The sequence below is a fragment of the Jaculus jaculus genome, chromosome 3 (genome assembly GCF_020740685.1).
Source record: "Jaculus jaculus isolate mJacJac1 chromosome 3, mJacJac1.mat.Y.cur, whole genome shotgun sequence".
Taxonomy (NCBI): Eukaryota; Metazoa; Chordata; class Mammalia; order Rodentia; family Dipodidae; genus Jaculus; species Jaculus jaculus.
This window is the reverse complement of record NC_059104.1, coordinates 30,820,444-30,834,992: the sequence shown is the minus strand read 5'-3', so window position 1 is coordinate 30,834,992 and position 14,549 is coordinate 30,820,444. Positions and strand designations below refer to the sequence as shown.

The window sequence follows — 14,549 nt, the reverse complement described above, 5'->3', positions numbered from 1 at the left end:
GTTTGGTCTGCTGAAGGATGCTTCTGAGAAATGAAGGTTTTATTTTTCTAGTTTCTGTATCCTTAGGGATGCAGCAAGATTGTTTTTTTGCCTTTTACTTGTATCTGGTCATCAGGTATGAGCCTGCCTCTAGAATTGGGTGGAGATAAAGGATTCATAGAATAGAATAAAAACAGAGAATGGGGAAGACAAGTTTCTCAAGTCTGGTAGACTAGTTGTTATGCCTGAGTGGTCAACTTACTGAGACCATTGTTGGCCACTCTGTAAAATCACCATGTGCTCTTTGACATTCTCCTTGTCCTCATTACCCTGTTCTTATTCATAGAACTGTCATCTGTTACTCCAGACATTTTGCATAACTCTTTCCTACCTTTCTTCTTCCAGATGGAAACATCACACACAGGGCAGAGAAATGTTTTTCCCACTGCTATGTCTTTCCATACTTGGTATATGGCAACCATTCAATGTTTCATAGGAATGAATGATTGCATATTTTTAGCTCAAGACCATGCTTATGATATTGTTTTTAAAAATTATTATTATTTTTTTTTTAAATTTTTTTTATTTATTTATTTGAGAGTGACAGACACAGAGAGAAAGACAGATAGAGGGAGAGAGAGAGAGAGAATGGGCGCGCCAGGGCTTCCAGCCTCTGCAAACAAACTCCAGACACGTGCACCCCCTTGTGCATCTGGCTAACGTGGGACCTGGGGAACCAAGCCTCGAACCGGGGTCCTTAGGCTTCACAGGCAAGCGCTTAACCGCTAAGCCATCTCTCCAGCCCTTAAAAATTATTTTTATTTATTTACTTGATAAAGTGAGAGAGGGAAAGAGAGGAGAGAGAGAGAGAGAGAGAGAATATGAATGGGTACACCAGGGCCTCCAGCCACTAGAAACGAACTTCAGACACGTGCCCCTTTGAGCATCTGGCTTATGTGGGTCCTGGGAATCGAACCAGGGTCCTTTGGCTTTGCAGGCAAAGGCCTTGACCGCTAAACCATCCCTATTCTTTTAAAAATCTTTTTTATGCTGGGCATGGTGGCGCACGCCTTTAATCCCAGCACTCGGTGGTAGAGGTAGGTAGGATCGCTGTGAATTCGAGGCCACCCTGAGACTACATACTGAATTCCAGGTCAGCCTGGGATAGAGGGAGACCCTACTTCGAAAAACCAAAAAAAAATTTTTTTATTTAGCCAGGCTTGGTGGTTCATGCCTTTAATTCCAGCACTTGGGAGGTAGATGTAGGAGGATCACCATGAGTTGGAGGCCACCGTGAGACTACATAGTTAATTCCAGGTCAGCCTGGACTAGAGTGAAACCCTACCTCAAAAAAACAAAACAAAAAATTTATTTATATATGTATTTATTTGAGAGAGAGAAAGAAGCAGATGGGGGAGGGGCAGATTGGGCTCACCAGCGCCTTCAGCTGCTGCAAACAAACTCCAGATACATGTGTCACCTTGTGCATTTGGCTTTTATGGGTCCTGGAGAGTTGAACCTGGGTCCTTTGGGTAAGCCATCTCTCCAGCCCGCTTTTTTTAAAAAAAATATTTTTATTTATTTATTTGCAAGCAGAGGGACATAGAGAAAGAGAGAGAATGGGCGCAACAAGGCCTTCAGCCATTGCAAATGAACTCCAGCTGTATGTGTCACTGTGTATCTGGCTTTATGTGGGTACTGGGGAATCCAACCTGCGTTGATAGACTTTGAAGGCAAGTGCCTTAAATGCAAAGCCATGATATTCTTTTTATTTTTTTTAAACTTTTTATTGACAGCTTCCATAAATACAGATGATATACCATGTGTTATTTATTTATTTTATCATTGGTGCCATTTGGGATTGCTAAAGTGGTGTTTAAAGCTGGGCATGGTGGCGCACACCTTTAATCCCAACACTCACGAGGCAGATATAGGAGGATCATTGTGAGTTCGAGGCCACTCTGAGACTACATAGTGAATTCCAGGTCAGCCTGGGCCAGAGTGAGACCCTACCTTGAAAAACCAAAACAACAACAACAAAAAAAGGTGCTTTACATTCTCATTTAGTTTAACACCTACTACTTAATTTCTCTCCCTGTCCTCTTCTTCCTCCTGCTCTGTCAAATTCTCTTCCGTTCTCCCCTTCCCTTCCTTTCTCTCTCTCTCTCTCTCTCTGAATAGTGTTCCCTACAGTTGATCTGTAAGTATTACATGAAGTCATAATGTGTTGACTCTGCTTAATGCTTTCATTAACTGTGAAGTTGTGGGCATTGATCTGATTTTCCATACCTGTTTTTATTGATTACGTAGCAACTATGCTCTTTTTATTTTTTACTTAGTATCTGTTGCAGTCAGGTTTGCATTGCTGGCAGAAATCACCCGACCAAGAGCAGCTTGTGGGGAAAAAAAGGTTTATTTTGGCTTACAGGCTTGGGGGGGGAAGCACCATGATGGCAGGGAAAATGACGACATAAGCAGGGGGTAGACATTACTTCCTGGCCAATATCAGGTGGACAATAGGAACAGGAGAGTGTGTCAAAACACTAGTAAGGGGGAGCTGGCTATAACACCCATAAGCCCGCCCCCAACAATACACTGTCTCCAGGAGGCATTAATTCTCAAATCTCCATCAGCTGGGAATCTAGCATTCAGAATACCTAAATTTATGGGGGACACTTGAATTAAACCACCACAGTGTCTGACCCACATTCTAAAATATTGTTGTATGTGTTGACAACACATTATTTTAGCATTCTGTTAGTATTCTATATAGAGAATGCTAATGTGCCCTTAAATGACTATGAAATATTAGTGTACTGATATGATCATTGTAATTAAGGCTGGCCTACCTTCTATAAGATTGTAAGTCACCATCATCTCTGTGTTCTCAGGCTAGGCTGTTATGGCTTCCTTTAAAGTTTGATTACTTAGCTAAAATTAAGGCGTGGGTAAAATTCTTGCCAAGTGCAAGTTGGGAAATGCTGTAATAGTTTAAGATTTACTATCAGATTATTTCAAGGTTTTGACTTGCTTATTTTTGAAGATTTGTTTGAACATGAACAACTTAATAATTTGAGTTCAGGAATGTGCTGTGTTTTAGTTTGCCTGTGATGTTTCTGCAGTTATACATAACATCATATAAAGAAATTGTGCTACTTAGTCAATTTGAGCATAAGGAAATAAACTAGAGTTTATGTATAAAACAGTCTTTTAATATGATGGCGTTAACCCTTTGGTAACTTCTGGAGCCTTTTGGATTTTGGAATGAAGAAATACAGTAATGACAGTTTTGTAGTTCCCTTTTCCATGGGAGACCTGTCATCTATGTAAGATGACCTTTTGTGTTTTCCCCAAAAGGCATGGGTCTTGAAATAAATGTTGAAAGAGTAGATTTGTCTGTAATCTTGACGAGCAAAATGATCAGGTTTACCTCACCCCTGCTTAGTTTGTTACTGGGTCGCTAATGTCAGTCGTGTTTTCTTTCAAGTGTAACGTTCTTCTTACCCTCTGTCTTGATCACTGCCCTGAACCATGATGTCTTTTGCCTTCTGACTTTTGAACAAACACCTTTTTTTTTTTCTCTCCTTTGCAGGACTAATTCCTATTTTATACTTCTGTCTACATTTGAAAGTGACTTTCTTCAGAAAACACTCCTTCACTTTCTGTTTCCCTATTACTTTTTGCTTCCAGGTTCTGTGTTTGCTTTAACCCTGTGCACTTAGACCTGTTGCAGTGTGTTTCCACACTTGGTGATATACTTCCTGGCAAGTAGGATTTAGACCACTCTTGCTTATCTCCTGTATACTGCATTGTTCTGGACCTCTTTATTATAGGGACAAAATAAATAGGAAAGAAATAAATGAGCTGGGTGTGGAGGACCCACCTGAAATCTCAACATTCAGGAAGCTGAAGCAGGGAGAATGTAAGCTGAGGCCAATCAGGGCTTCCCTATCTCAAGTAACCAAGGCCAGCAAGCAGAAGATGAAGATAAATACCTGTATGCCTTTTCTGAATGGTCCCAGTGTATACATGAGTATGCGTATGTATAGTAGTTATGAAGCATATAGCTTTACAGAGTTTTGTACTGAAAACTAATCATACACTATACAAACTACATAGTATTAATATTGTTGATGTTCATAATTAGGGTATGCAGTTTGCTTTTATAATATTGCTAATAACTTTTTTAGATGAATTCTGGTGGTTTTCACAAAGTACCATTTGCAAGATAGTAACCATGATAATAGATTATTTGTTCTACCCATGAAAACGATACAAATTGTCTCAGAGCTAGGGAGATGGCTCAGTGGTTCAAAGCACTTGCTTCTAAAGCCTGCTAGTGGAGTTCAGTTCCCTGGCATCCACATGAAGCCTGATGCAGAAGGGGTGCATATATCTGGCATTTGTTTGCAGTGGTAAGAGACCCTAGTGTGCCCCCCCCTCCCGTCCCCACGTAAATAAATAAAATTTAAATACTGTCTCTCCCCATTGTGGAAGGAGAGGCATGCATTGATTGTGTTCTTCAGCTTTCCTGCTTGACAGAAGCTTGTGTGAAAGAGCTTCTGTTCAAGGTTGTTCAACTAAGCTTGGAGGACAGATTTGTTACTTGTAATTATATTGACAGAATTAAAATAGGTCAAAGATGTTGATAAACAGAATTTTCATTATAGTTACCTTTCTATTCATGAGCCAACTTAATCTGGTATTCATAGAATGCTTATACACAACAACTTAGGAATCTCTATTACAGGTACATAGTATGTACCACCGTGATGAGTACAGTAAGCACCAAAACTGACTCACATTCAAAAGGGATGAAATCACTCAGTGCGTTCCCATTCACAGCGAGAGTATAGTGTAAGAGTCTCACAACAAAGTGGACACAGCTAATTGTATAGATCTTGCGGTCTAGAAACATTCAGTGAGCTGGCTTCAGCTTGTGCTAAGTTTTCTGTAACAGTCATAGTAAACAAATGAACAAGCAAACAAAAATCAAACAGTGTATGTATATAGTTTAAAAAATAATGAGATGACCTAGGTGTGGTGGTACACACCTTTAATCCCAGCACTTGAGAGGCAGAAGTTGGAGGATCACTGAGTTCGAGGCTAGTCTTAGACTACAAAGTGAGTTTCAGGTACCCTGGCCTAGAGTGAGACCCTACCTCAAAAAACCAAAGCAACAACAATAAACCCATCAAACAAAAAAGGAGAAATAGCCATCTTTCTTCCCACCTTTTCTCTTTGAAGTTTTTCTTTTCAAAAGAAAACAGCCTTTGGGGCTGGAAAGATGCTCACTGGCTAAGGCACATGCCTACAAAGCCAAAGGACCCAGGCTTGATTCCCTAGGATCTATGTAAATCAGATGCATAAAGGACACATGCATCTGGAGTTCGTTTGCTGCAGCTGGAGCCCCTGGTGTGCCCATTCTCTCTCTCTCTCTCTCTCTCAAAAAAAGAAAAAAAAAAGAGAGAAAAATAAAAAGTAATTTAAAAAAGGAAGAAAACAGCCTTTAACTCTATGGGCTGCTTTATTTATTCAACTTTATTTTTAACAATAGCATATTCAGCACTTTGCTAATTCCTTTTAACAGGTATACAAAGATCTTCCTTTTGTATATTTATAATAATAAGGATCTACATTGCTATTTTTGTCTTGAATAACTAGTTTTTCTGTTAATTTTATTTCAAAACATCACTTTTGACTTTGTTAAAATTTTGTTTTACTATTCTATTTCACTATTTTCAGTTCTTTACTTACTATTTTCTTTGTTCATTTATTATATAATTGCCTTTTTAAATAGGTTGTAATGATAGAGTTTTGATTTTAGACTTTACTTCTACGTAAACATTTAGAGGTTTATGTTCCCCTTGAAAGGTGCTTTTACTATGGACAATAAGTTTTTATATGTTGTGTTTTTATCAGATGTTTAAAAATTTGCCTTATTCTCTTTTGAACTATACATTATTGGGAATTCATCTATATCCCATGGTTTTCCTAGATATATCTTAAAAAAACCTTCAGGGCTGGAGAGATGGCTTAGAGGTTAAGCAGTTGTCTGTGAAGCCGAAGGACCCCGGTTCGAGGCTCGACTCCCCGGGACCCACGTTAGCCAGATGCACAAGGGGGCGCATGCGTCTGGAGTTCGTTTGCAGAGGCTGAAGGCCCTGGTGTGCCCATTCTCTCTATCTCTTCTCGATCTCTTTCTGTCTGTGTAGTTGCAAATAAAATAAAATATTAAAAATTTCATTCTGTGGATGGGAATGCACTGAGTGATTTCATTCCTTTTGAATTTATGTCAGTTTTGGTGCTTACTATATTCATTTTGGTGCTACATACTATGTACATTTTATAGATATTCTAAAGTTGTGTGTAGCGTTCTATGAATACCAGATTAAGTTGACTCATAGTATTAGCATTTTTTGTTTGTTTTGATTTTCTTTTGGCAGTGCTAGGGTTTTGGTGGTTCATAATGTTCTGATCTTCCATATTTTTATTGATTTTTCTTTCTGTTGTCCTAGTTGCCAAGCAAGGGAGATTAAAATCTGATTACATAATTATAGCATTGTTACCCTTTAATTGTCTCAATTTCTTGCTGTTGTATTTTAGGCTCCAGTATTAGTGCCCCATTTTATCCTGGTCGTGTTTTTTTGCTTTCAAGTCTTTTCTTACTTCTTACTTCTTTACTTACTTTCAGCCTTCTTGTGTTGTTTGGTTGCATGAGTTCTCTGTTTACTTTCAACCTGTTGGGAAATCCTCTTACTTGAAGTATATAATCGTTCTTCCTCTTAATAGCCTCTAGCTTTCATTGAAATGTTTGCATTTGATGTGATTATTAATATTGTTGCTTTATTTTTACCATTTTGTTTTCTATTTTAGTCTCTGATTTTTTGTTTGTTCCTCCTTTCACTTTTTTCTGCCATCTTTGGTATCACTTCAGTTAAAAAAATTACGGTCTTTCTATTGCTGTTTTAGCTTTTTATTTTTTGGGGGGCTGCTTTATGATTTCAACAAGTGAGTGACAGATTAGGAATATGTTTTTAACACTAATGCATCACTTCATATAAAATGTAAAGCTGTGTTACCACATAGGTCTGTTTACTGCACCATATACTACAGATCTTTGTTTTCACTGCTAGGGATCAAACTTAGGGTTGTGTGCACTCTGCTATCAAGCCCTCATTCATAGATTATTCTTAGTTTATAGCTGTATAGCTCAATGGTAGAGTTTGTCTAGCATGTATGAGACCCTGGGATCAATCCTAATTCAGCAGGAAAAAAAATAAAATAGAAAGAGATATTAGTTTGTAAGCATAAAGTCCACAATGTTGCTATCCTTTTCACATCTGTACAAAGATCTATGGTCTGCCTTTCTTTTTTACATTTATAATATTGAGGGTCTGCATTACTATTTTTGTCTTGAATAAGTAGTTTGTCTGTTAATTTTATTTCAAAACATCTTAGCTTAGGTCAGGTGCTGGGATTATTAATATGTACCACTAGGCTCAGTACCCACTGCTAATCCTAGTATTACAGTTGTCATATGTACTACATTGAAAATTCTTAACACAATTTTTCCTTTGAATTGTAGTATAAAAAGGAAAAACAAAAAGATTTTCTATTGGCCATTCCTTATGGCTTTTTTCTTTGGTAGTGATAGAGGAATTCGGCATCTGGCATATGCTAGCGTACAAGCTGTGCCACTGAGCTCTGTCCCCAATTCTTGATTTGTTTTTGAGATAGGGCTTTGCTATGTGACCTAGGCTGGCCTTGGACCTATTATCAACCTCAGGCTGGTCTCCATCTTGCAGATCCTCTAGTTTTGGCCTCTTGAATTTGGATTACAAATGTGAGCCACCATGCCTGACTGTTGTTCATTCTTGAATAAATAAATTTTTCTTTTTTCAAGTTTTATCAGCCTAAAGAACTCCTTTAGCATTAAAGTGCCAGTCATTTGCTAATCAACTCTCTTTAGCTTGACTTCATGAGGGAAAAAAAAAAAATTCTTTGTTTTTTCAAGGTAGGGTCTTGCTCTAGCTCAGGCTGACTTGGAACTCACCATGTTGTCTCAGGATGATCTTGACTCACCGTGATCCTCCTACCTCTGCCTCCCAAATGCTGGGATTAAAGGCGTGGGCCACCATGCCCAGTGCAAAATTGTTTTATTTTGCTTGAATTCTGCCAGGGCCTCTTGTCATTGCTAATAAACTCAAGATGCCTGTGCCACTTTGTGTGGTTGGCCTTACGTGGTTACTGGGGGATTGAACCTGGGCCAGCAAATTTTGCAAGCAGGTGTATTTCTTCAATTTTTTCCTTTCTTTTTATTTTTTTAATTTTTTATTAATTTTTATTAGCATTTTCCATGATTGTAAAAAAAAATCCCATGTTAATTTCCCCTCACACACTTTCTCCTTTTTTTCCCTTTCTTATTTTCTCATTTCTTGCAAGCCTCAGATTTCACTTAACAGAGACATTTTAAGGCTGGGGAGATGGCTCACTGGTTGTTTAAGGCACTCGGCTACAAAACCTAAGGACCCAGATTTGATTCCCCAATATCCATAAAAGCCAGATGCACAAGGTGGCACATGCGTCTGGAGTTTGTTTTCAGTGGCTGGAGACTCTGGCATGCCCATTCTCTCCCCTCTGCAAATAAATATAAAGTGAAATAAAAATAAAAATATATTAACAACCATATTTTAAGGATTTAAAGTCCATATGGCTACTTCTGTTTCACAGACTTTTTTAAAAAAATAAGTGGTTAATTCTGTTTCAGTTGTTTATCTTCATCATGCCATTGACCCTTTCTAGTGAATTTATTTCACATTTTTGAACCTTTTTTTATTTATTTGATAATTCCCGTTTTCATAATTCCAAGGCAGTTTTGCTTTACTTTCTCAATGTAGTTATATAGCTACTGCTTGTTTTGTGTTTGGTGACTGCCCTGAGTGAGTCATCTTGGGTTTGGCACATAGCGATTGCCTTTATACTGAAGAATGGTTTATGTTTTCCTATATTTTTTAATAATTTTGGATTTTATTCTAGGTGACCTGTTGGATATTAGTATTTTTGTTTTAGTAGTGGTCAGTCTATAGAGATTTGAGTTGCAAACATTGTCTCATACCATGCTTGAAGTGATTCAAATCTTAACTTGGTTGCTTGGATCTTCAGTAAACCTACTTTGAATCATCCTACATATGCATAGTTTGAGGGTTAATGGTCTCCCCTGTCTCATGCTTTGGGCTTTCAGAGCTCCATTTCACTAACGTGTGTCAAGAATCTCAAAGATTCTGCTTGGGTTTTAACAGCTCAAGTCTCTTACACAACTTGAATTCTGCCAGTAAAAAGAATAAGGAGAAGGAAGGGAATGTAGCTATTGTGGTTGCTTCTTGAAGCTTTGGCTTTGCTTTAAATCCCAGAGTATTTTCTATACTATTTGGATTACCTAGTTTTAAAAATTATTTAATTAATTTATTTCAGAGAGAGAGAGAAAGAGGCAAATATAATGGGCACACCAGGGCCTCTAACCATTGCTAAAGAACACCAGATGCAAACGCCTGGATGCATCTGGCTTTATGTGGGTACTGGGGAATCAACACAGGTTAAGCCTTGCAGGCAAGTGCTTTAACTGCTACGCCATCTCTCCAGCCTCATAGACTGCCTAGTTTTTGTTTGTTTTTTTTTTTAATTTGTTGTCCTTTTAAAAATATTTTGTCCTGAGTTTATAGGTACAGGAATCAACAGTAAGTCTTTGGATTAGCCTGTAAGTGACCACTGCCATGCTGAGTAAGCGTCAACAATAGCTTCTTGAGGCTTTCTTCTTCCTGTATTTAACTTTTCTCCTCACATTTTCCTTTCCTTTCCCTTCCTTTCCTTTCCTTTCCTTTTCCTTTTCCTTTTCCTTTTCCTTTTCCTTTTCCTTTTCCTTTCCCTTTCCTTTCCTTTCCTTCTTTCCTCCCACCCCCTCCCTTCTTCCTTCCCTCCCTCCTTCCCTCCCTTCCTTCCTTTTGAGAGAGACAGAGAGGGAGAGATGAGATAGAGCCTGGTCACAGCCACTGCAATCAAACTCCAGATGCTTCCGCCACCTAGTGGACATGTGTGACCTTGCACTTGCCTCACCTTTGTGCGCTGGCTAACATGGGATCTGGAGAGTCAATCCTGGGTCCTTAGGCTTTGTGGGCAAGAGCCTTGACTGCTAAGCCATCTCTCCAACCCCCTTTTCTTTAACATTGTAGCTTTATATGTTTTAAAATTTATTTTCTCTTTCCTTCTCTTACCCCCAGGAGTTTCTTTTAAGTATGGGCATCCCTTCTGTGCCTGTTAAAGTCCTGTAAGTTGTGTTTGTTTTTCTTTGTTGCTCTATGGTTTCAGAGTTGTGTCATTTCTTGGTGAGCCAACTTAGGGCTTCCAAATGTCAGTGTCTGTCATTTAGGAAGCAATGACAGGTATACAGCTACAGTTAGATAAAAATAAGTTCTGCTGCAGCCAGTTAAGCCAACTGGGTTCCTTTCCTCATGGTGGCCCAGTGTGCAATGGCTGCAAACAGCAGCCTACTTGCAGTGTATGTAACCTGTTGCTTGTACAGGTGGCCCTAAGGGACCTTGGAGACAGTCTTCTGGTGGACATCCATATTGCTGATCTCATGTTATTCCCAATCTAGGCTCTAGACAGATATACAAGGTGCTTTTGAGAAACCTCAGGGCACACTGGTCAAGGTTCATTTTGGCCAGGTCATCATGTCATCTGCACCAAGTTTCAGAATAAAGAGCACATGATTGAGGCCCTGTGCAGAGCCAAGTTCAAGATCCACTTGTCAAAGAAGTAGTGCTTTTCCAAGTTCAATGCAGATGCATTTGAAGGTACGGTAGCTGAGAAGCAGCTCATCCCTGATGGCTGTGGGGTCAAATATATCCCCAGTCATGGTCCCCTGGACAAGTGGTGGACTCTGCACTCATAAGAGCTTCCACTGCTGAATACCTTACCAACTATGCTCACTTAATAAATCCCAGAACACACACACACACACACAAATTCTGTAGCAAAAAGAATGGATTTTTTTTTTTTTCTTTTGGTTTTTCGAGGCATGGTCTCAGTCTAGCCCAGGCTGACCTGAAATTCACTATGTAGTTTCAGGGTGGCCTCGAACTCACGGCGATCCTACTACTTCTGCCTCCTAAGTGCTAAGGTGTGCGCTGCCACACTCGGCTTAGGATTTTGTATTTTGTATCCCTGACCACGGTAGTAGACAGCTAGTACAAATATCCAGCCAGCCAGTGTCAAACAGAGTTTATGGGAGGAAGGGATTTATTTCAAGCTTACAGACCCAGGGGGAAGTTCCATCAATGACAGAAGCAGAAGTATATATCCAAGCAGAGAAAAAGATTCAGACAACTAGAAAACACCAAAAAGCAGCAAGCACAAACCTACAACAAGGCTGGACCCCCAGAGCTCAAACCTCTCTGCACACCTTTGGGCTGGAATTCAGCTCCACCCCAAATATACCTTAGGGCTGGACCCCAGGGTCATTCCCAGTGACACCTCCTCCAGTCACATAGCTGGAGACCCAAGTTACATAAGTTTAATTTTTTTTAGACATTTTTATTTATTTATTAGAGACACAGAGTGGGAGAGAGACAGAGAGTGACTGAGAATGGGCACTCCAGGGCCTCTAGCCACTGCAAACCAACTCCAGACGCATACACCACCATGTGCATCTGGCTTACGTGGGACTTGGAGAGTCGATCCTGGTTCCTTAGGCTTTGTAGGCAAATGCTTTAATTGCTAAGTCATCTTTCCAGCCCCACAAGTGTAATTTTTAACACCTGAGTTAATAGGGGATGTACATTCAAACTACCTCAACCACAAAAAAGATAAATGCTTCAAGTGATAAGAAAATTGCCAAAGTACTACTGAAATACAAGTAGCAGCTGCTGGGCATGATGGTGCACTCCTTTAATCCCAGTATTTGAGAGGCTGTGGTAGAATGATCACTGAGTTTGAGGCCAGCCTAAAACCACATAGCGAATTTCAGGTCAGCCAGGGATAGTGCAAGACCCTACCTTGAAAAAATAAATAAATAAACGTAAGGATATGAAATTAATATTCAGAAGCCAATTGTCTTCCTATATATTAGCAATGTACAAGTAGAATTTGAAAGCTAATAGCTTAATCCCATTTGTAATCACATGCCCCCAAAAGAACGCTATAGTATAAAGCTAACAAAATAACATCATCTGTAAAAGGAAAATAATGGTACTTTGATGAAAGAAGTAACAACAAGAAGGGAAGGTATCCCATTTTCATGGATAAGTAGAAACACTACTGTAAAGGGGACAGTTCTTCACAACTTAATATGTAGATCTCATGAGTTCCCAGTGAAATCTATATGACACAGTATTAATAGAAAACAAAGGATGGAGTACTGATACTACATGACTTCAAGACTTACTGAAATAAACTATCACGACAATGTAATATATGTGAAAAAAATAGACAAATGGATCAGTGGAACAGAATAAAGTCCAGAAATTGAACTGCATAGTTATAGTAACTGGTCTTGACAAAAGAGCAAAGGCAATATGTCAGAGCAAAGATAGTCTTAGATAGTCTTCTTAACATGGTAATGGGACAGCTAGATATCCTCATGCACAAAGAGTGGTGCTCATCATAAAAATTAGCTCAAATAGATCACAGACCTAAATGTTTTGAAAGCAGAACTTAAATAATGCTCAGAAGTCACAAAGGAGGATATCTTAAGTTTTGGTTTGGTTATGATGTTCCAGGTGCAATATCAAAGGCACAATTTATGAAAGAAGTAATTGATGATTTGGAATTAAGTTAATAAAAAAAGCAAACACAACTCTGAGAAGGATACAGCCATGTATCCACAGACTATGAAAAGATACTTGCGGAAGACATATCTGAAGAAAGACTGCTATCCAAAATATACAAAACCATCTCAAATTCAACTACAAGAAAACACAACCCTATGAAACAATGGCCTAATCAGTTTCAGTGGCATGTGCTTATAGTCTCAGCCACTCTGGAGATTGCGACTAGATGATTACTTGAGCACAGGGATTTAAGGCCAACACGGGCAGCATAGCAAGAACACACAATTCCAAAGACCATATCAGACATCATTTTAAGGAAGATACATAAACATTAAAGAGTGTTTATTACTACCTTTACAAGCCTATTAGAATGGTCCAAATCCAAAACAGTAATAAGAGATGCTGGTGAGAATATGAAACAAGAATTTTTATTCATTGCTGATGAGAATACAAAATGGCACAGCTACTTTGGAGGATGGCTTGGTGGTTTCTTAACATTAAAATACTCTTACCATATTTAGTAGCCACACACTTTACTCAACAGAATTGAAAACCTGGAACTCACAAAAAAAAAAAAAATGCACGTATGTTTACAGCAGTTGTAATCATAGTTTTCCATACTGAAGCAACCCAGATGTGTTTTACTGGTGATTGGATAAATAAACTAATACCTTCACTGTGGAATATTATTTGAACTAAAATGAGCTATACAGATATCAAAATACATAGAGGAAGGTATGAATGCATATTTTGGAAGTGAAAGGAGCCAGCCTGACAAATTTACACAATACATGATCCAGCTATGTGACATTCTGGAAAACAAAATTGGAAAGAGTTAAAGAAAAAGAAAAAGTAATCTTTCCTCTGTGGTAGTGGGGGGAAAGGGATGAATATGTGGAGCATAGAGGAGTTTTAGTGCCATGAAGCTTCTCTGTATAGTACTGTGAGGATGGATTAGAGGTCACTGAACATGTACCAAAGGATATAGAACTGAATTAACATAAAAACTGAACTGTGGCACTCGGGAGGCAGAGGTAGGAGGGTCACCGTGAGTTCAAGGCCACCCTGAGACTACATAGAGAATTCCAGGTCAGCCTGAGCTAAAGTGAGACCCTTCCTCATAAAACCAAAAAAAAAAAAAAAAAAAGGAAGGAAAATTAAAAAAAAACTGAACTATGATAATGATGTACCACTGTTGGTTTATCAGTTATAACAGTATCATTGTACTGGGGAATATTGATAATGGGATAGGCTTTGCATGGGGAAGGGAAAGGTTATATGGGAAGTCACCTTACCTTATGCTGATGACTTTTGGTGTGAACCTAAATCTATAAAAAATAGACTTAATTATTAAAAGTATTTTATGGTGAATCACTATTAGGGGTATATGATTGCTAACTTTGAGGGAAAGACAGAGTGAATCATAGTGAATGTTTACAAGTTGTCTTCTCATAGTCTAAAGCTACTTAGCTTATGTGTTGAGGCTTCACCAACTTTTTTTACTTTTGCATATAGTACTTTGATGAATCAACTTTTACCTGTTGTCTGTAATGGTATCTTGGTACTTGCTTTCTGCATAAGTGATCAATAACTGCATGTCTTAGCTACCTGTGCCACTGTATTTAGCTTCGCTTGAGGATTCTGTCCTTAATGTCTCAGGTTTAGGGAAGAATACAACTGTCCATGAAGAAAGTTGGTATGTTGGGCATGGTCTTTGCTGGTCATAGTTCTTGACTTTATGAT

The 14,549-nt window shown here is 38.7% G+C and overlaps 1 protein-coding gene and 1 non-coding gene across 2 annotated transcripts in view; both read left to right on the top strand.

The window, feature by feature from the left end:
* Ndfip2 (Nedd4 family interacting protein 2) overlaps nucleotides 1-14,549 on the top strand; it is a 75,836-nt gene that overhangs the window by 11,955 nt on the left and 49,332 nt on the right. The gene's annotated exons all lie outside the window — the stretch shown is intronic.
* LOC123459927 lies at nucleotides 10,453-10,586 on the top strand. The gene has a single exon (XR_006636662.1). It is a non-coding gene; the product is annotated as a small nucleolar RNA SNORA70 (small nucleolar RNA).